The sequence below is a fragment of the Nycticebus coucang genome, chromosome 4 (assembly GCF_027406575.1).
Source record: "Nycticebus coucang isolate mNycCou1 chromosome 4, mNycCou1.pri, whole genome shotgun sequence".
Taxonomy (NCBI): Eukaryota; Metazoa; Chordata; class Mammalia; order Primates; family Lorisidae; genus Nycticebus; species Nycticebus coucang.
The window spans coordinates 23,430,122-23,447,915 of NC_069783.1; the positions used below are offsets into that span (position 1 = coordinate 23,430,122).

Consider the following 17,794-nt stretch of genomic DNA (forward strand, 5'->3'; position numbering starts at 1 on the left):
GAAGATGACGGGTTCAAACCCAGCCCCGGCCAAAAACCACAAAAAAAAAAGAAAATGCTAAACATGAAGATCAGGCAAGAGGAGCCCATTCAAATGGGGAGGGAGGGAAGTGACTAGGAAAGCTCTGGGGACTTTCTGGGGGCATCGGAATGCTTTACATCTTGATGGACAGGTTGAAGCTGTGAGCTGAGACTGTGCCTTATAATATTTGTGATTACATCTTGATTACAAAAGGGAGAATACTCATCAAAGCTGAGAATCACTATTTTTTAGACATTTAATTTGAAGAATATGGAAAACCAAATTTCTCTCTTCAGAAATCAAATCCCCCTTTTGAGTATTTGCCCTTTCCTTTTTAAAATAATTTCTTTTTTTTTTTTGCAGTTTTTGGCCGGGACTGGGCTTGAACCTGCCACCTCCGGCATATGGGGCCAGTGCCCTACTCCTTTAAGCCACAGGCGCCACCCTTAAAATAATTTCTTATGATGGAATTTTCAGACACAAAATATACAGAGAGTCATGCAGGGAGCCCTCCTGTGCCAATCAGTCACCAACCTTTTGCTATTCTTGTTTTAACTATTTCCTCTAGTTTTTTTTTTCCTGGAAGATGTCAAACAAGCCCTAGACCTCACGTCATCATGCCTATAAATACTTCGTATTGCTAATGGAGAGGACTTTTATTATTAAAAAATAGCTACACTCTTCATGACCAAACTCAATGACGTCAATAAAATCTCCAAATCATCTAATATCCAGACTGTGTTCGATTTTTTCCAGTTGTCTTAAATGCCCTTTTACATTTGTTTTTGTTCTAATCTGGATCCAGACAAGATCCATACACTGTGTTAGGCTGATATGTTTCCAAGGTTTTTCTGGATCTGCAACAATTTCCTTTCTTTTTAAATGTCATTTATTCTGTTAGGAGTTCTTTTTTTTCCACAGCAGATGGATAATGTGCTGATGTGCTAACAAGGTTTGAGGGAGGCACCTTTCACACAATAGGGTGAAAACCCAATCACCAGGCTTATGAACCACAGAACGCTTGATTCAGATGAAACATTTTACTGACCTCTGTTCCCCTCTCACTCCCCCCAGCAAAACTTTGAGCCTCTGCAGGGTTAAGCTTGCTCCTGCGTGGCCCAGCAGCCTTCTACCTTAAAATTCCAGAAGTTGCTCAGAGAAACCATGGGTCTTCTCTGAGGGGCCACCACCCTGACAGGAAGCCGGTGGCTCCAATCCAAGTGCCTTCTGGATTCTCGGTGTGAGCTGAGGACATATAAGGGGACACGCCTGGGTTAGACTAGGGAGGCCTCTGACTTGAGAGTGAAACTGGACACTTAAAGTGGATGAGCCATCATGTTACGATCCCCGCAGTCATTCAGTCCCCATTCGACAAACATTTACAGTCTCTGACCTCCACTCGCCAGGCACTGCCTCAGGCAGCTTTCTGCAGGAAGCAAGATGGTAGAGAGGGGCCATGGCACAGGGTCAGGTGGCCTCACTAAGCCTGATGGGGAGCCATGCTTTGGAGAACCATAAAGCATTGTTAGGGGTGCAGAGAGGACTGGGTGTTAGGGATGGCCCCTGTGATAAGGAGGCACTGGGGCAGAGCCCTGAAGGAAGTGAGGGAGAAAGATCTTGGAGCAGGGACACTCCAGGCAGAACAAACAAAAGTACAAAGTTCTGCAGTGGCTGCAGCTTTGCGCATTTGAGCAACATCAAGTGTGTGGCTGGAATAGAGGGGGTGAGGCTGCTGAGATGCAGCAGGCTGTGGGGAGTAAGGAGAGCTCTGTGGTCTCAAGGATGGGAGCCACTGGCTACATGCTGGGCAGAAGAGTGGCCAGGCTGCTTATATCTTCTCAGGATCACTGTGGCTGAGGGAGGACCAGGAAACCACTGCTGACACCCAGGCAGCAGGTTGCAGTGACCAGGATGGGCAGGGGGATTATAGGAGGTTAGGGGTTATAGGGGTTATAGGAGGATCCATCGCCAAGGCAGGGCCTCTGGGATCCTGTGCCAATGGACAAATAAAGAAGAGTGAAGTGGGGCCAGGCACGGTGGCTCACGCTTGTAATCCCAGCACTTGGGAGGCTGAGGCGAGTGGATTGCCTGAACTCACAAGTTCAAGACCAGCCTGGCAAGAGCGAGACTCTGTCTCTAAAAAATAGCCAGGCTCTGAGGCAGGTGCCTGTAGTCCCAGCTACCTGGGAGGCTGAAGCAAGAGAATCACTTGAACCCAAGAGTTTGAGGTTGCTGTGAGCTAAGATGCCACAGCACTCTACCGAGGGTGACCAAGTGAGACTCTGTCTCAAAAAAAAAAAAAAAAAGATAGGACAAATCCAAGTTTATCGCCCCAATAACTGGAAAGACAAAGTTTCCATTACTGAAACGAGAAAGACAGGAGAGAGTTTGGGGTTAAGACCAGGAGCTCTGTTTTGGACATGCTGACTTAGTTCCTGTTAGACAACCAGTGAAGGTCAAGTGGGCAGGTGGATTTCTAAGTTGGGGGTGCAGGGAAGAGGCTCAGCCTGGAGATGTGAATTTGGAAGTTCTCAGTGTAAAGCTAAAACTGCAAACTGTAATTCAAAGCATTCTTACGAAAAATTCCCAAAGGGTTTTTTTTAATTCGTTTGTTTAAGTGGCAAACTGATTCTAAGACCCACTGGGAAGAACAAATACACTTTTTTGAAACAAACCCTCACTTTGACACCCTTGGTAGAGTGCCATAGCATCACAGCTCACAGCAACCTCAAACTCTCGGGCTCAAGCGATTCTCTTGCCTCAGCCTCCTAAGTAGCTGGGACTACGGGCACCCACCACAATGCACAGCTAGTTTCTTTTTTTGAGGCAGAGTCTCACTATGTTACCCTAGGTAGAGTGCTGTGGCGTCACAGCTCACAGTAATCTCAAACTCTTTGGCATAGCTATTCTCTTGCCTCAGACTCCCAAGTAGCTAGGACTACAGGCTCCTGCCACAAAGCCCAGCTATTTTTTTTTGTTGTTGTTGTTGTCATTGTTGTTTAGCTGGCCCAGGCCGGACTTGAATCCATCAGCCTTGGTGCATGTGGCTGACACGGTAACCACTGTACTACAGGCGCCAAGCTGCCTGGCTAGCATTTTTAGAGATGGGGTCTCACTCTTGTTCAGGCTGGTCTTAAACTCCTGAGCTCTGGCAGTTCACTCACCTCAGCTTCCCAGAGTACTAGGATTATAGGTGTGAGCCATTGCACTGGGCCTACAAATATACTTTTCTTAAAAGCCAAGAAAATTTTGAAAAAGAAAAATAACATCTGACCTCCATTAGAGGCTGGGGGTTTGTACCTGGCTCTGCTGAGGGTCAGGACAGAAGCTGCAGGGTTCCAGGGCTCCAAGACCCAGCAGACTTGCCCCTCCAGGGAAAGCAGGTTTCAAAGCCCACGGGCCTGACAGATTCCTGCTTTCACTCTGGCTTTGTCCTTGGATTTCTTTTTTCTTGCCACTTTGGCAATGCTTTATGAATGCTTATATACATCTGGATCTGTAATAATTTCCCTTCTTTTTAAATGTCATTTCTTAGGAGCACTTTATACACACACACACACACACACATATATTTTGAGACAGAGTTTCACTTTGTTGCCCTCAGTTAAGTACTGTAGCATCACAGCTCACAGCAACCTCAAACTCTTGGGCTTAAGTGATTTTCTTGCCTCAGCCTCCCAAGTAGCTGGGACCATAAGGCACCTGCCACAACGCCTGGCTCTTTTTAGAGACAAGGTCTCGCTCTGGCTCAGGCTGGTCTCAAACTCTAGAGCTCAGGCATCTACATACCTCAGCCTCCCAGAGTGCTAGGATAATAGGCATGAGCCACCTCGCCCGGCCTAAACATTAAATATGTTTTATTAGGGTTTTTCAGTCCTATTCATTGGGAAGAGTCTTCAAAGTACCTCATCTGCCATATCAATGGACAGAGAAGCTTCACAAGGAATCCTTCTGGCCAAAATACACATTCCTTGTTTCAGGCATGTTTATTGGTGGTTAGGAAGGTATTGATGAATGACTATTTTTGAGAGTCTGATATTTCTGAACTCCCAGGAGACTCTCAAAAATAGTCATTCATCAATTGGCCCCATGTGCTGGAGGTGGCAGGTTCAAAACCAGCCCCGGCCAAAAAAAAAAAAAACACTTATTAGCTTACAGCATATTTGGAGTAATCATTGATTCCAACAACACAGCCTCTTTTTCAGCAAGGGCAGGTCTTTGTCTATAAAAGAAAAAAGATTTAGTCACATGTCATTATTCTGGAAGAATCTTTGTTGTTGTTGCAGTTTGGCCGGGGCTGGTTTTAAACCTGCCACCCTTGGGATATGGGGCCGGCGCCCTGCCACTGAGCCACAGGTGCTGGAAGAATCTTTTGTTGTTGTTGTTTTCAGATTAATATGAGGGTGCAATGATTAGGTTACAACATTTGGATTTGTTAGGTAAAGTCCCTATTGTAGTTGTGTCGTGCACCCAGGAGGTGTGCCATATACGCTTACATTGTGCCATTAGGTGAGACACACAAATCTCCCTCCCGGCTTCTTTCTGTCCCCTTCCTCCTCCCCCTCCCCCATCTTGCATTGAATTGAGTTTTTCTCTTACCGCTGGCTTCATGTAGTGAATACATTGTATACTCACTTTTCCATTCTTGTGATACTTGACTAAGAAGCGTGTGTTTCAACTCCATCCAGGTTAACGCAAAAGATATAACCGCTCCATCTTTTTATGGCTGAGTAGTATTCCATGCTATACGATTATTAATCCATTCCTGGGTTGATGGGCACTTAGGTTGTTTCCACATCTTGGCAAATGTAAATCGAGCTGAAATAAACAATCCAGTGCGAATGTTCTTATGACAAAATGATGTTTTGCCTTCTGGGTAGATGCCTCGTAAGGGAATTGTGGATCAAACAGAAGGTCTATTTTGAGTTCTCTGAGGATGGAAGAATCTTTTTGATTTGCTGAAGCACACTGTGAATCCTCTGACATTCTTCCTTCAGGGCCGAGTGAACTGTGTCTGAGGGGATTTTTGTGTGAAGAGAAGAATCTCATTAGTTTGGGATTTGATCAGTATTCTGTGAATTAGAGTCTAGGTTTCTTTAAGCCTTTTAGACGTAACTTCAAAATCTTAAGTTTACTTGTAACTCAAATCATTACTCATTTTTACTTAATCTTGAATGAAGCCTGGATTTCGTTATAAATATGATAAGTTAAATCCCCTAAACATTGAACTGCATGTGTGCTTGATGAAATTCCCTTAGACACCTCAAACATTTGCAAATGTAATACAGCGGATTCTGTTAAACACTTCAAACATCAAGCCTTAGCAAATCCAGCAAGCAAAATTCTTCTAAGCTCTTAGGAAACTCTGAAGAGCTAATAAATCAATTTTATAATTCATTAAATTAGACTTCTTTAAGGGTTTGAAACATATTTTTTTAAGAATAGTGCAAGTGAAGTGATAGTGCAAGTGTGATGAGCAAATATGTCACCACACCGGTATAAATAGAACTTTTTAAAGTATCAGTACTCCCAGGCACAATGGCTCAAGCTTATAACCCCAAGAATTTAGGAGGCTGAGGTGGGAGGATTACTTGAGGCCAAGAGTTCAAAACCAATTTGGGAAATACAGTAAGACTCCGTCTCCGCAAAACTTTCCCAAGGCTGGCAGGTTTGAGCCTGGCCCCGGCCAGCTACAACAAAAAAATAGCCAGGCATTGTGGTGGGCACCTGTAGTCCCAGCTACTCGGGAGGCTGAGGCAAGAGAATCGCTTTAGCCCAAGAGTTTGAGGTTGCTGTGAGCTGTGACGCCACGTTCTACTGAGGGTGAAAAAGTGAAACTCTGTCTCCAAAAAAAAAAAAAATTTGTAAAAATTATCCAGATTCTGGACCAGGACCCAGGAGGAGTCTATTCAAGGCAGTGTTAATGACTCCAGCTCCCTTTTGATAGTTACAAGACCCCAGGCTTCATGGTTTTCTCAAGCACCCCTCAAGTTTCTGCCTTATCCAATTTTCTCCATAACCTCTAGCACAGGTATTCCTGTGACATCTTCAGCAACTTGAGTGCAGTGGCATCACGATAGCTCACTACAACCTCAAATTCCTGGGCTTAAGCAATCCTCCTGCCTCCCCAGTAGCTGGGACTGTAGCTCCTGCCACTATGCCTGGCTAATTTTTCAATTTTTTGCAGAGACGGAGTCTCACTGTGTTGCTCAGGCTGGAACTCCTGGCCTCAGGTGATTCTCACGTCTCAGCCTTCTGCAATGTTTCACTGTGACTTTTTGCATAGCTCTTTATCATTTGATTTGACCAACTGGAATTTAGCACTTCACATCCAATTCACAATTAACCTCAATCGCACTTTTAATTAACAAAATTCTGCCCTCTTTCTATAATTCCCCTTCTCTGGGTGTCTTTGTTCCCCATTCTGTCTAACTGTGATGGTAGGTAACCTAGGATAGAAGGGAAGAGTGTGGACACTTAATATGCTATTTTTCTGGGTTTTTTTGCAGTTTTTGTCCGGGGCTGGGCTTGAACCCGCCACCTCCAGCATGTGGGACCAGCGCCCTACCCCTTTGAGCCACAGGCGCCACCATAATATGCTATTTTTCTCTTCTGAGAATTAAATGAGGTAGTTTAGTAAAATTCCTGCTACACGATAAGCACTCGGTGAATTAAATGTTAGTTTTCTTCTCTCTCCAAAACTTCTCTGTCCTTTCTTCTTGCTCTGTTTCTTCAGCAGCTCAGAATGTTAGCCTGGCCCGTGTCCTTACCTTAACACTTCTGAAGTTCTTGTCAGGTATGTTTTTAAGGGATCCTGGGTTAGGACCAGAATTCCTTTCTAGGAAAAAATAAAAGCTATACCATGGGAATCAGGTTTGTGGTTAGTTTAGGCCGGGCATTTCTAGAAGGGCTTGTTGACCAGAGTCCAAGCTCCTTCAACCCCTGGAGCCTGCAATAACCTGGTAGTCTACACTGGGTGTCTGGCACCTGGCAGGCTCAGGGCTAGGATTCTGCTGCTGACCACAGTCCAAGATTCCACTCCCATCTTTTCCCTGGGCTGCAGATGAGCCTATTGTTACCTGGTGGCTGAGAACAGAATGCCTAGGCTTGAGCCCAGGAATTGGAGGTTGCTGTGAGCTGTGATGGTACAGCACTCTACCCAGGGCGATAGCTTGAGACTCTGTCTCAAAAAAAAAAAAAAAGTGAAAAAACAGCTCAGAAGGTGGAAGAAGGTATCATACAGCCAGTAAGAGTCTGGGTTCCAGAATATGTCAGCCATTCTTACAACTCACAATACAAAGACAGCCCAATTTTTTTAATGTGCAAAGGATCTAAATAGACGTTCTCCTGAAGAAGACAGACAGCTGGTCAGTAAGCACATGAACAGATGCTCAGTATCATCAATCGTTAGGGAAATGCAACTCAAAACCACAGTGAGGTGTAATTTACATCCACGAAGATGACAAGGGAAAAACCTCAAAACAAAAAAAACAAAGGACGGCTCGGCGCCTGTGGCTCAAGCAGCTAAGGCGCCAGCCACATACACCTGAGCTGGTGGGTTCGAATCCAGCCCAGGCTTGCCTAACAACAATGATGGCTGCAACCAAAAATTAGCCAGGCATGTGGGGGGCGCCTGTAGTCCCAGCTACTTGGGAGGTGGAGGCAAGAGAATTGCTTGAGCCCAGGAGTTGGAGGTTGCTGTGAGCTGTGATGCCACAGCACTCTACCCATGGTGACAGCTTGAGGCTCTGTCTTGAAAAAAAAAAAAAAAAAAAACCCGAAAGACAGAAAACAACAAGCGTGGGCAAAGGAGGTGGAGAAACTGACACCCTCATCGCATCCTGCTGGTTAAATGTGCAGCACCATGGACAACAGTTGGCAATTTCTTAAAAATTTAAATCTACTCTTATGCAATAAATTAGTCATTCTATTCCTAGGCATTTATTCAAGAGAAATGAAAACCTACATCAAATAAATAAATAATAAAAATTTAAAAAAGAAAGAAAACCTACATCCACAAAAATCCTTGTAGGGGAATGTTCATCGTGGCCTTAATCATAATAGTCATGAACTGGAAACAAAGGTCCAACAACAGATGAGTGGATGCACTGGCGGGTATTTAGACGTAGGATACTGCTCACCAATAAAAAGGAACAGCTACTCATGCAGAAGGTGACATAGATGAATTTCAGAGACATTATATTGATCAGACAGAAAGGGACTAAAAGGAAAAAAAACATTATATGGAGTGGAAGGAGTCGGAAGAATTCATGCTGTATGCTTCCATTGATACAAAGTCCTAAGACGGGCAAATCCTTCGATAGCGTGATGAAGGAGATCAGATAAGTGGCTGTCTCTCGGGATTCTGAGAAGGATTAACTGGAAAGAGATGTTAGGGAACTTTCTGGAGTCAGAAAAGTATTCTGTCCCTTTTGTTTTTTCCCATAGAGACAGGGTCTCACTGTGTCACCCAGGCTGTTCTCAATCTCCTGACCTGACGTGATCCTCTGGACTTGGCCTCGCAAAATGCGGGACTACAGGCACCACACCAAGCCAGATGTGCTGTACCTTGGTGTGGATCACACAGGTGTACATACTTGTCAAAAGTGAACAAAAGTACACATACCACATGTCCAATTTGCTGTATGTAAATTAGACCCTACTGTATGCAGTCAGACCCGCATGTTTGCCTCCGGGGGTCTCTGAATTCAGCAGCACCTGCCCAGTGGAGGAGCTTTGCCCACACACGCACAGCAGCCATCCTGGCAGGACATGGTGCCACCCCCACCTCTCTGTTCTTGGGTATCGGGTCCCCAGGGCACCTGGTGGCCTGGCCTGGAATTGTCACGGAGAGGGGACAATGCCTCAAGGGGGTCTGCCTTTTCTGCTGAAGCCAGGGGAGAGAGAAGGGGAGGCAATAGGAGGGAGGTAGAAGCAAAAGCCGTGGTTACATCTTCTGTCTTTGCTTTTAAAAAGCTTGAGGCTCTGAGAGGGGAAATGGTTTGTGCGGTGCTGGGTTGAAGAGGCAGATTTCCCTGATGGAGCTGGTGGGAGCTGAACTGGGGGTGGGGGGGTGGCTTTCAGGGAAGCGCAGGCCCCGGGCCATCAGCTTGGGTGGGGGAGCCATTTGCCATTGTGCCTGTGGCCTTCAGCACACTGCACTCCTAGTGAAGTGGGTGGAAGACAAAGGCCACAGAGCCCAGTGACTTGAAGCCCCACAATGTTTTAGAGGGTAATGACAGCTGCACCAGGGTAATGGGTTGAGAGGGAGGCTGCGGCTGGGGGTGCCTCCCAGAAGCTCTCAGGGGTCCTAGGGATGCTCTTCCACAGTCAAACTCCCTCCCCTGCTTCCCATTCAAGACCCTGCTGGGCCGTCTGGAATGACAAACAAATGGTCCCAAAGCTCACTCTTGGTTGGCAGGACTAGTCCTTTGAAGTTGGGATGGGCATGGATACACACATTCCTGATCCTGAGACTGGCCAGAGGCTGTGGCTTAGAGGGGTCAGCCCAGGCCAGGGCCAATATAGGTACCAAAATCTCTCCCTCAGGTGAATTAGATTAGGTGCCTCTGTGTTGTAGAAAAATACGTGATGTCGGGCGACGCCTGTGGCTCAGTGAGTAGGGCGCCAGCCCCATATGCCGAGGGTGGCGGGTTCAAACCCAGCCCCGGCCAAAACTGCAACAAAATAAAAAATAGCCGGGCGTTGTGGCGGGCACCTGTAGTCCCAGCTGCTTGGGAGGCTGAGGCAGGAGAATCGCGTAAGCCCAGGAGTTAGAGGTTGCTGTGAGCCGTGTGACGCCACGGCACTCTACCCGAGGGCGGTACAGTGAGACTCTGTCTCTACAAAAAAAAAAAAAAAGAAAAGAAAAATACGTAATGTCACAGAAAGAGGTTCACACTTTATAATAAGTGGTAAAAAGCAGGTCACAAATCAATATCTATAATACGATCTCATTTTGTATAAGACACTGGACAGTCCGGAGGAAGTAAGGCCACCATGTGACAACAATGCTTGTCCAGGGATCACTGAGGCTTCTTGTTTTCTTCTTCTCCTTTTTTTTTTTTTTTTTTTTTTGAGACAGAGTCTTAGTATGTCGCCCTCGGTTGAGTGCCATGGTGGTGTCACAGCTCACAGCAACCTCCAACTCTTGGGCTTAAGCGATTCTCTTGCCTCAGCCTCCTGAGTAGCTGGGAGTACAGGTGCCCACCACAATGCCCAGCTACTTTTTTTTTTGGTTATTGCAGTTGTTATTGTTTAGCGGGCCCGGCCTGGGTTCAAACCTGCCAGCCTTGGTGTATGTGGCCGGCCCCTAACCACTGTGCTATGGGCGCTGAGCCTTGTTTTCTTCTGTTTACTTGTCTCTATTGTCCAAATTTTCTGAAATAAGCATATAGTCCTTTGGGGATTTTTTTTTTTCATTTATTTTGAGACAGAGTCTCAACTATGTTGCCCTGGATAGAGCACTGTGGCGTCATAGCTCACAGCAACGTCAAACTCTTGGGCTCAAGTGATCTTCATTTATTTATTTATTTTTGTTGTTGCAGTTTGGCCGGGCCCAGGGTCGAACCCGCTACCCTCAGCATACAGGGCCAGCACCCTACTCCCTGAGCCACAGGCACCACCCTCAAGTGATCTTCTTGCCTCAACCCCTCAAGTAGCTAGGGCAACAGGCACCTGCCATAACACTTGGCTAATTTTTCTATTTTTAATAGAGATGGGGTCTCCTCTTACACAGGCTGGTCTCAAACTCCTGAGCTTAAGCAATCCACTGCAGCCTCCCAGGGTGCTAGGATTACAGGCATGAGCTCCTTCACCCAGCCTGCTGATAGATTTCTTATAGATTTGGAGATTACATACTATCAGATTAAAACAAAGCAAATTTTCAGGACTTTAATTAGAAAGTCAACATGTCTATTAGTAGTGCTAACTCAACCTCAAACAGAACAAAAGTTAATTACATGAGATGAACTGGTTTTTAGGACTTTTTGTTTAAAGCATCACTGATTTTCTTGCTTTGTTTTCCAGAGTTGTGATGAGTTTTGAGTAAATAGCAAGGGCCCAACCTAGTATTCAGGTGCCCTGCTGCTCAACATTCTCAAGGCCCAGGGACTATTACTGAAAAGGGGGAATGTGAGACTACGAGAACTGGAAGGGATGGAATCAGTTTAAACCCTCCAGATCAAGGATGGGCACACAGAGCCCTAAACAAACACTAAATGAGAGACTTTGCCTTTCTGGGCCTGGTGGTACAGACATCCATCCCAGTCATAAAAATATCCTGCTTCCCATAGACTTAAGAGTTTCTGAGTATAATTGTTCTCAGTTATGGGGTTTATGCAAAAGGCAATATAACAAGAAATTTATCAGCCACCTTAGGATAAATGACTAAATAGACTAAAATATCGTGACATAATAGAAGTCTCTAAATTTCTTAGCTTAAATGGTTAACAATGCTTATGTTTGCTACAAGCTTGCAACGAAACCCAGGAAATAGCAGCTCGGCGCTTAACAGATAAAACTAATTTTGTAGCCTTGCCTTTGACATTTTGGTTTTTACTCTTCTATTGCCTAGATTGTAAAGGGTTGATGAGTGCCTACCCACTTCCAGTCCCATCTGAGAGGTTCTGGCGTAGAACCAGTGTGAGGGCCCCCAAGAAAGGAGAGGAGGCCAGTCCAGGTACAAGGAAAAGACTTCAATAGAGGGGGAAAGGAGAATGGAGACAGACCAGATGGCAGCTCAGCTCCCACAGTTCCAAAAGGCTTTTATTAGCCTTACCGACACAGCTGAAATGGGGGGTTAGCCTGGAGTACGCCTGGGGCTCATTTCTAGTGTGGGCAGGATTACAGGTGCATCCTCAGGGACCGGATCTGGGTAGGGTGTTCTGGGAACTCTGGCCCTGAGGCACTCCAGGAATCTGGGTAGGGGATTGCTGTTTTCTAACCTGATTTTCTAAAAATGGCTGCACTCCTATCAGGGTTATGAGAAGTCCTTTTCCACGGCATTTAGTCTAAAATGATTAATCAGCTATAAGCCCATTTGGCTTTTAGTCCTCTTTGCCACAAGGGTTCCACTGAAGGACTAGATGGGCAGGGAGCCACACCACCCCCCACAATGCTTGGGACAAAAGAAGAGTTTGGTCATCGATACTGCCTCTGGCAGATCTTGACCAAAAGTGGGGGACTGTGAGCTAAAATAAAATCTTAAGTCTCCCCCGCAGCGACTGACCAGACCCCTCTTGGCCAAGGAGAGCCCTAGCACTAAGTTGCTACCCTGAGGAAGGAGATCAGACAGGCCTCATCCTGCTCCTCCTACTTAGACATGTCCTCAGTGACTCACTAACAGGCCTAAGGCTATGCAAGACTTACCTGCAGGTCCTCAATCTACAAAACAAACCACTTGAGTCCAGGCACATGACCCATAGTTTGTCTCTGCAACCCTTATCTTAACTCAGCATTCCTTTTCACTTACTTTGGTGTATTAGACAAAGCCTAACTCTTTCAGCCATTTGTCAGCTAAAGACTCTTTAAACCCACCTGTAACCTGTAAGCCTCGCTTTGGGTAGGACCCGCACCCCTGCTTTGGGATGTCCCACCTTTCCCACAGAACCAAAGTATGCCTTTCACCTATTGATTTATGACTGTCTCCCTGAAATGTACGAAAACACATTGTAACCCTACCACCTCAAGTCCACTTGCTCAAGGTTTGTTTGTTTTTTTTTGAGACAGAATCACTGTGTCAACCTCAGTTGAGTGCAATAATGTCACAGCTCACAGCAACCTCAATCTCTTAGGCTTAAGCATTGCTCTTGCCTCAGCCTCCCAAGTAGCTGCGACTACAGGCACCTGCCACGATGCCCGGCTATTTTGTTGTTGTTGTCACTGTTGTTTAGCAGGCCTGGCTGGGTTTGAACCACCAGCCCCGGAGCGTGTGGCCATTGCCCTAACCATTGAGCTATGGGTGCTCAAGGTTTCTTGAGAGACGTTCTGGCATAGAACCAGAGTGAGGGTCCCCAAGAAACCCCCTAAGGTTTCTTGGGTGTGGCTTTAGGGGGTCCTCAAACTTTTTAAACAGGGGGCCAGTTCACTGTCTCTCATACCGTTGGAGGGCCGGACTATAGTTAAAAATAAAAAAAAACTATGAACAAATTCCTATGCATACTGCACATATCTTATTTTGAAGTAAAAAAACAAAATGGGGAGCAAATACAATCACACTGCCTCATGTGGCCCAGGCCGCAGTTTGAGGACCCCTGCCTAGGTCATGATCCTTAAATTTGGCTCTGAATACAACCTCTTTAAATTAAAAAAGAAAGAAAGCATATGATTCCACTTACAGGAAATCCCTGGAGATGGGAAGTAGATGGATAGAGTCAAATGGAAGGACACTATCAGGTAGAAATAGCACCCAGGAAAGAGGAACGTGCCAGCCCCTACCCTTCCAACCCTTTCAATTTCCTTCCACCTTAACCCACGTGCGGACTTCCTTCTGGAACTCAAATCACCTGCACCCAACTGGGGATAAACACTGCAGTTGCCCACACAGAACTGGGACTCTGTTTCCTTTTGTTTCATGTTTCAGAATAATCTTTTATTTTTTGATCTTTGATCTCTCATTTTGGTGCCAAGAACCCGGGATGGGGAGAAGCCCCCTTAGGGGGCCAAAATACACCCTGTTGGATCCAACTAGACAGACTCGTTCTGACGAGACAAAGGGGGTCGGGACCCTACCAACCCCCGCCCAAAGTTCATCCATTTAATGATGAGGTGAGCATTTGTCTAGGGCCCCTTTCTGATCTTTTTAAACTTTTCTTTCCTTTTATCCACTCCAACACCTCTTTCCCTCTCCCTCCATCTCTGGGCCTCTTAAGCAGTCACATATAGCCCCTCTATCAGCTTTTTAATATTTTTCTTCCCTTTTCCTACTTCGGGCCAAAAAATTCTGGTGGTCCATGCCTATCTCTGGTGAGTCAGATTTGCCTGTCCAGTGCCTCGGGTGTGGGGATGCCCTCCTGTGGGCCTGGGCCGCTTTTTTCTGGCTGGTTTCACACAGGCCTGATAACCTCCCGGACCCAACCTGGGCCACCTCCTTCCTCCTCTTCCATTTCCCCCCACAGCTGGTTCAAGGTCACACATTGAGGGCAGCGCCTGTGGCTCAATGAGTGGGGTGCCGGCCCCATGTGCCGAGGGTGGCGGGTTCAGGCCCAGCCCCGGCCAAACTGCAACAAGAAAAATAGCCGGGCGTTGTGGTGGGCGCCTGTAGTCCCAGCTACTCGGGAGGCTGAGGCAGGAGAATCGCATGAGCCCAAGAGCTGGAGGTTGCTGTGAGCTGTGTGACGCCACGGCACTCTACCGAGGGCAGAAAAGTGAGACTCTGTCTCTACAGAAAAAAAAAAAAAAAAAAAAGAAAATCACACATTGAGGCCTAGTTACCGCCCTGACCCTAGCCCTCGGCCACCTCCTTCCTCCTCCTCCATTTTTTTCCCAGATGGTTCAAGGTCACACTCACACTCACACAAGGTAATCTCTCCAACCCTAGCCCTCACCTACATCCTTCCTCCTCCTCACAAGCTCTCTTTACATTGTCACTTTAGCCTCATTTATTTTTTTACCTCCAGTTTCTGATATAGGGACCACTCAGTCATGGATTTCCCCTTCTTCACCTTTAAGCTGCCTTTTAACTCACCTCAAGCCTCTGAGGCTCTATCCTGACCTTAAACCTAAATGACTCTTTTCTGTAATACTGCTTGGCCCATGTACAAACTAGATAATGGCTCCCAATGGCCTGAAGATGGTACATTTGACATCTCAGTCCTCACTGATCTCAATAATTACTGTCAGAGATTAGGCAAATGGTTGAAGATCCCCTACATCCAGGCCATTCTCCTCCTCTGAAACATTCCTTCTCTGTGTTCATCTGTGAACCCTCTTAGATTTTCCTTGCGTGGGTCAAATCGGCTCCCCTCACCCATCCAAATCTCCATTGTCTTCTTTCTTTTTTTTTTTGTGGTTTTTGGCCGGGGCTGGGTTTGAACCCGCCACCTCTGGCATATGGGACCGGCGCCCTACTCCTTGAGCCACAGGCGCTGCCCTCCATTGTCTTCTTTCAATCCGGCAGATGGCCCTCCCTTTCCTGTCTCTCCACAGCCCCTCTTCTTCAACCTCACTCCTACCTGCAGAATTCCACCCCAACCCCTTCTCTTTCCAATGCTCCCGCAAGCCTTCCACCATACGTGGTAGAGAGAGAAAAGATGGCGGAACCAGGAGCAAAAGGAAACTTGTCAGACCCAATTTCCCTACCCCATACTAGGTCTGGCCATGCCTTTGGGCCTTTCACTTCCGGACACCAGCACCTCTATACCCCTTCCTAAAAGTTGCAGCAATGGAAGGCATCATCATGGTTCACGTCCCTTTTTCTCTCTCAGACCTGTCCCACATAAGTCAGAGACTATATCAGAAAAAAAAAAAAAAAAAAAACCTCCAGAAATCTCCCGAGGGCCCTCAGATCCCCCAATGAGATCTCATGACCTCTCAGAACTCCAATTATTGGCTTCTGCCATTAGACAAAACCTGGCTACTTCTTGAAACTCCAAGGGGCACTCAGAAAGAACAAAATCTCCCCCGGGACCCTATTTTAAGTGCAGCAAACCAGGCATTTGCATTTGCCGCAAATCTAAACTCTCCCCCCAAACCCTGTCCAGCCTGTGAAGGTCCTCACTGGTAGTCTACTGCCCAGGTCTTTCTGAAGATCTGGCTTGCAGTCATTCCCGTGACCTAGTGAATCTTTCTGACCTTTTAAGCCTAGCTACAGAACACTGATGATCCCCAGAAAATCAGAATGCCCCCTGGACAATCACGAAATCTGAACTCCAGGTGTTTTTGCTAGTGAAAGGTAAACCAATTTCTTTTCTAATAATATGGGAAAAACTTTTTCTGTGTTTGTTTTTTTTTTTTTGTAGAGACAGAGTCTCACTTTATTGCCCTTGGTAGAGTGCTGTGGCGTCACACAGCTCACAGCAACCTCCAACTCCTGGGCTTAGGCGATTCTCTTGCCTTAGCCTCCTGAGTAGCTGGGACTACAAGCGCCCACCACAACACCCAGCTATTTTTTTTGTTGCACTTTGGCAGAGGTCGGGTTCGAACCGGTCACCCTCCTCAGTATATGGGGCCGGCGCCCTACCCACTGAGCACAGGCGCCGCCCGGGAACAACTTTTTCCACACTGCCATCTTATAAAGGTCCTCTAAAACAGACAGAGATCTTGGGTGGTGGGAATTATGGTAATTTACTGCACCCTCAGGCTACTTCACCCTTGTGGTGCTGAAATCACGGCCTCCTTGGTTATTGTCTATGATAGGGCCACTAATTATGATTTTTCTCATTCTTAGTTTCGGACCAGTAATTCTCCATTTCATCTCCCGATTTATTGACCGTGCAGTCACCCCAAAAAACAACCCCTCATATCCCTGCCCTACATGGATCTCAATGGCTCCAAGTCATGATCCTTAAATGTGGCTCTGAATACAACCTCTTTAAATTAAAAAAAGAAAGAAAGTGTATGAAGACCCAAGAATGTTCCTGTAAACACCACTCCCTTCCCTCTCCCATTTTCCTTTCTCCTTACAAGTAGCCCATGCGCCCTTCACCCTGAAGGAAGCAAAGAGATGCCACACCCATCATCCTGCCTCATTATAATAGACTAAAAAGACTGGGATGATAGATTCACATGGAGGGACCTGCCCAAATAGAATGTCCCACCCAGGAAAAAGGGAATGTGCCAACCCCTACCCTTCCAATCCTTTAAATTTCCTTCCACCTTAACCCATGTGCTGACTTCCTTCTGGAACTCAGCTCACCCACACACAGGTAGGGATAAAGGGCACTGTTGCCCACATAGAACATGGACTCTGTTTCCTTTCGTTTCATGTTTCAGAATAATCTTTTATTTATTTATTTATTTATTTATTTATTTTGAGACAGAGCCTCAGGCTGTCACCCTGGGTAGAGTGCCATGGCATTACAGCTCACAGCAACCTCCAACTCCTGGGCTCAAGTGAGTCTCCTGCCTCTGCCTCCCAAGTAGCTGGGACTACAGGCACCCGCCACAACGCCCAGCTATTTTTTTTTTTTTTTGTAGAGACAGAGTGTCACTTTATGCCCTTTGGGTAGAGTGCCATGGCATCACACAGCTCACAGCAACTTCCAACTCCTGGGCTTAAGCGATTCTCTTGCCTCAGCCTCCCGAGTAGCTGGGACGACAGGAGCCCGCCACCATGCCCAGCTATTTTTTGGTTGCAGTTCAGCCGGGGCCGGGTTTGAACCCGCCACCCTCGGTATGTGGGGCCGGCGCCTTACCGACTGAGCCACAGGCGCCGACCCAACGCCCAGCTATTTTTTGATTGCGGCCAACATTGTTGTTTGGCGGGCCCGGGCTGGATTTGAACCCACCAGCTTAGGTGTATGTAGCTGGTGCCTTAGCTGCTTGAGCCACAGGAGCCGAGCCATAACCTTTTATTTTTGATCTTTGACCTCTCATAGGTTAGTGATTGCCAAGGGCTGGGAGGGGCAGGGAAGAGATGGGAGAGGGGGAATGGGGAGTGACTGCTCATGGGTTTCTTTCTGGGGTAATGAAAATATTCTGAAATTATATAGTGGTGATGGTTGCATAAGCTTGTGAATATACTAAAACCCTATTGAATTGTGCACTTTTTTTTTTTTTTTTTTAAAGAAAGAAGTCCTGGCTCTGTCGCTCAGGCTAGAGTTCAGTGGCACTA

At 46.5% G+C, this 17,794-nt stretch overlaps 1 non-coding gene across 1 annotated transcript; it reads right to left on the reverse strand.

Annotated features, from left to right (window-relative positions):
- Positions 1-939: 939 nt before the first annotated feature.
- Positions 940-1,043, reverse strand: LOC128585292 (small nucleolar RNA U13). The gene has a single exon (XR_008380007.1). It is a non-coding gene; the product is annotated as a small nucleolar RNA U13 (small nucleolar RNA).
- Between the last annotated feature and the right edge of the window lie 16,751 nt (positions 1,044-17,794).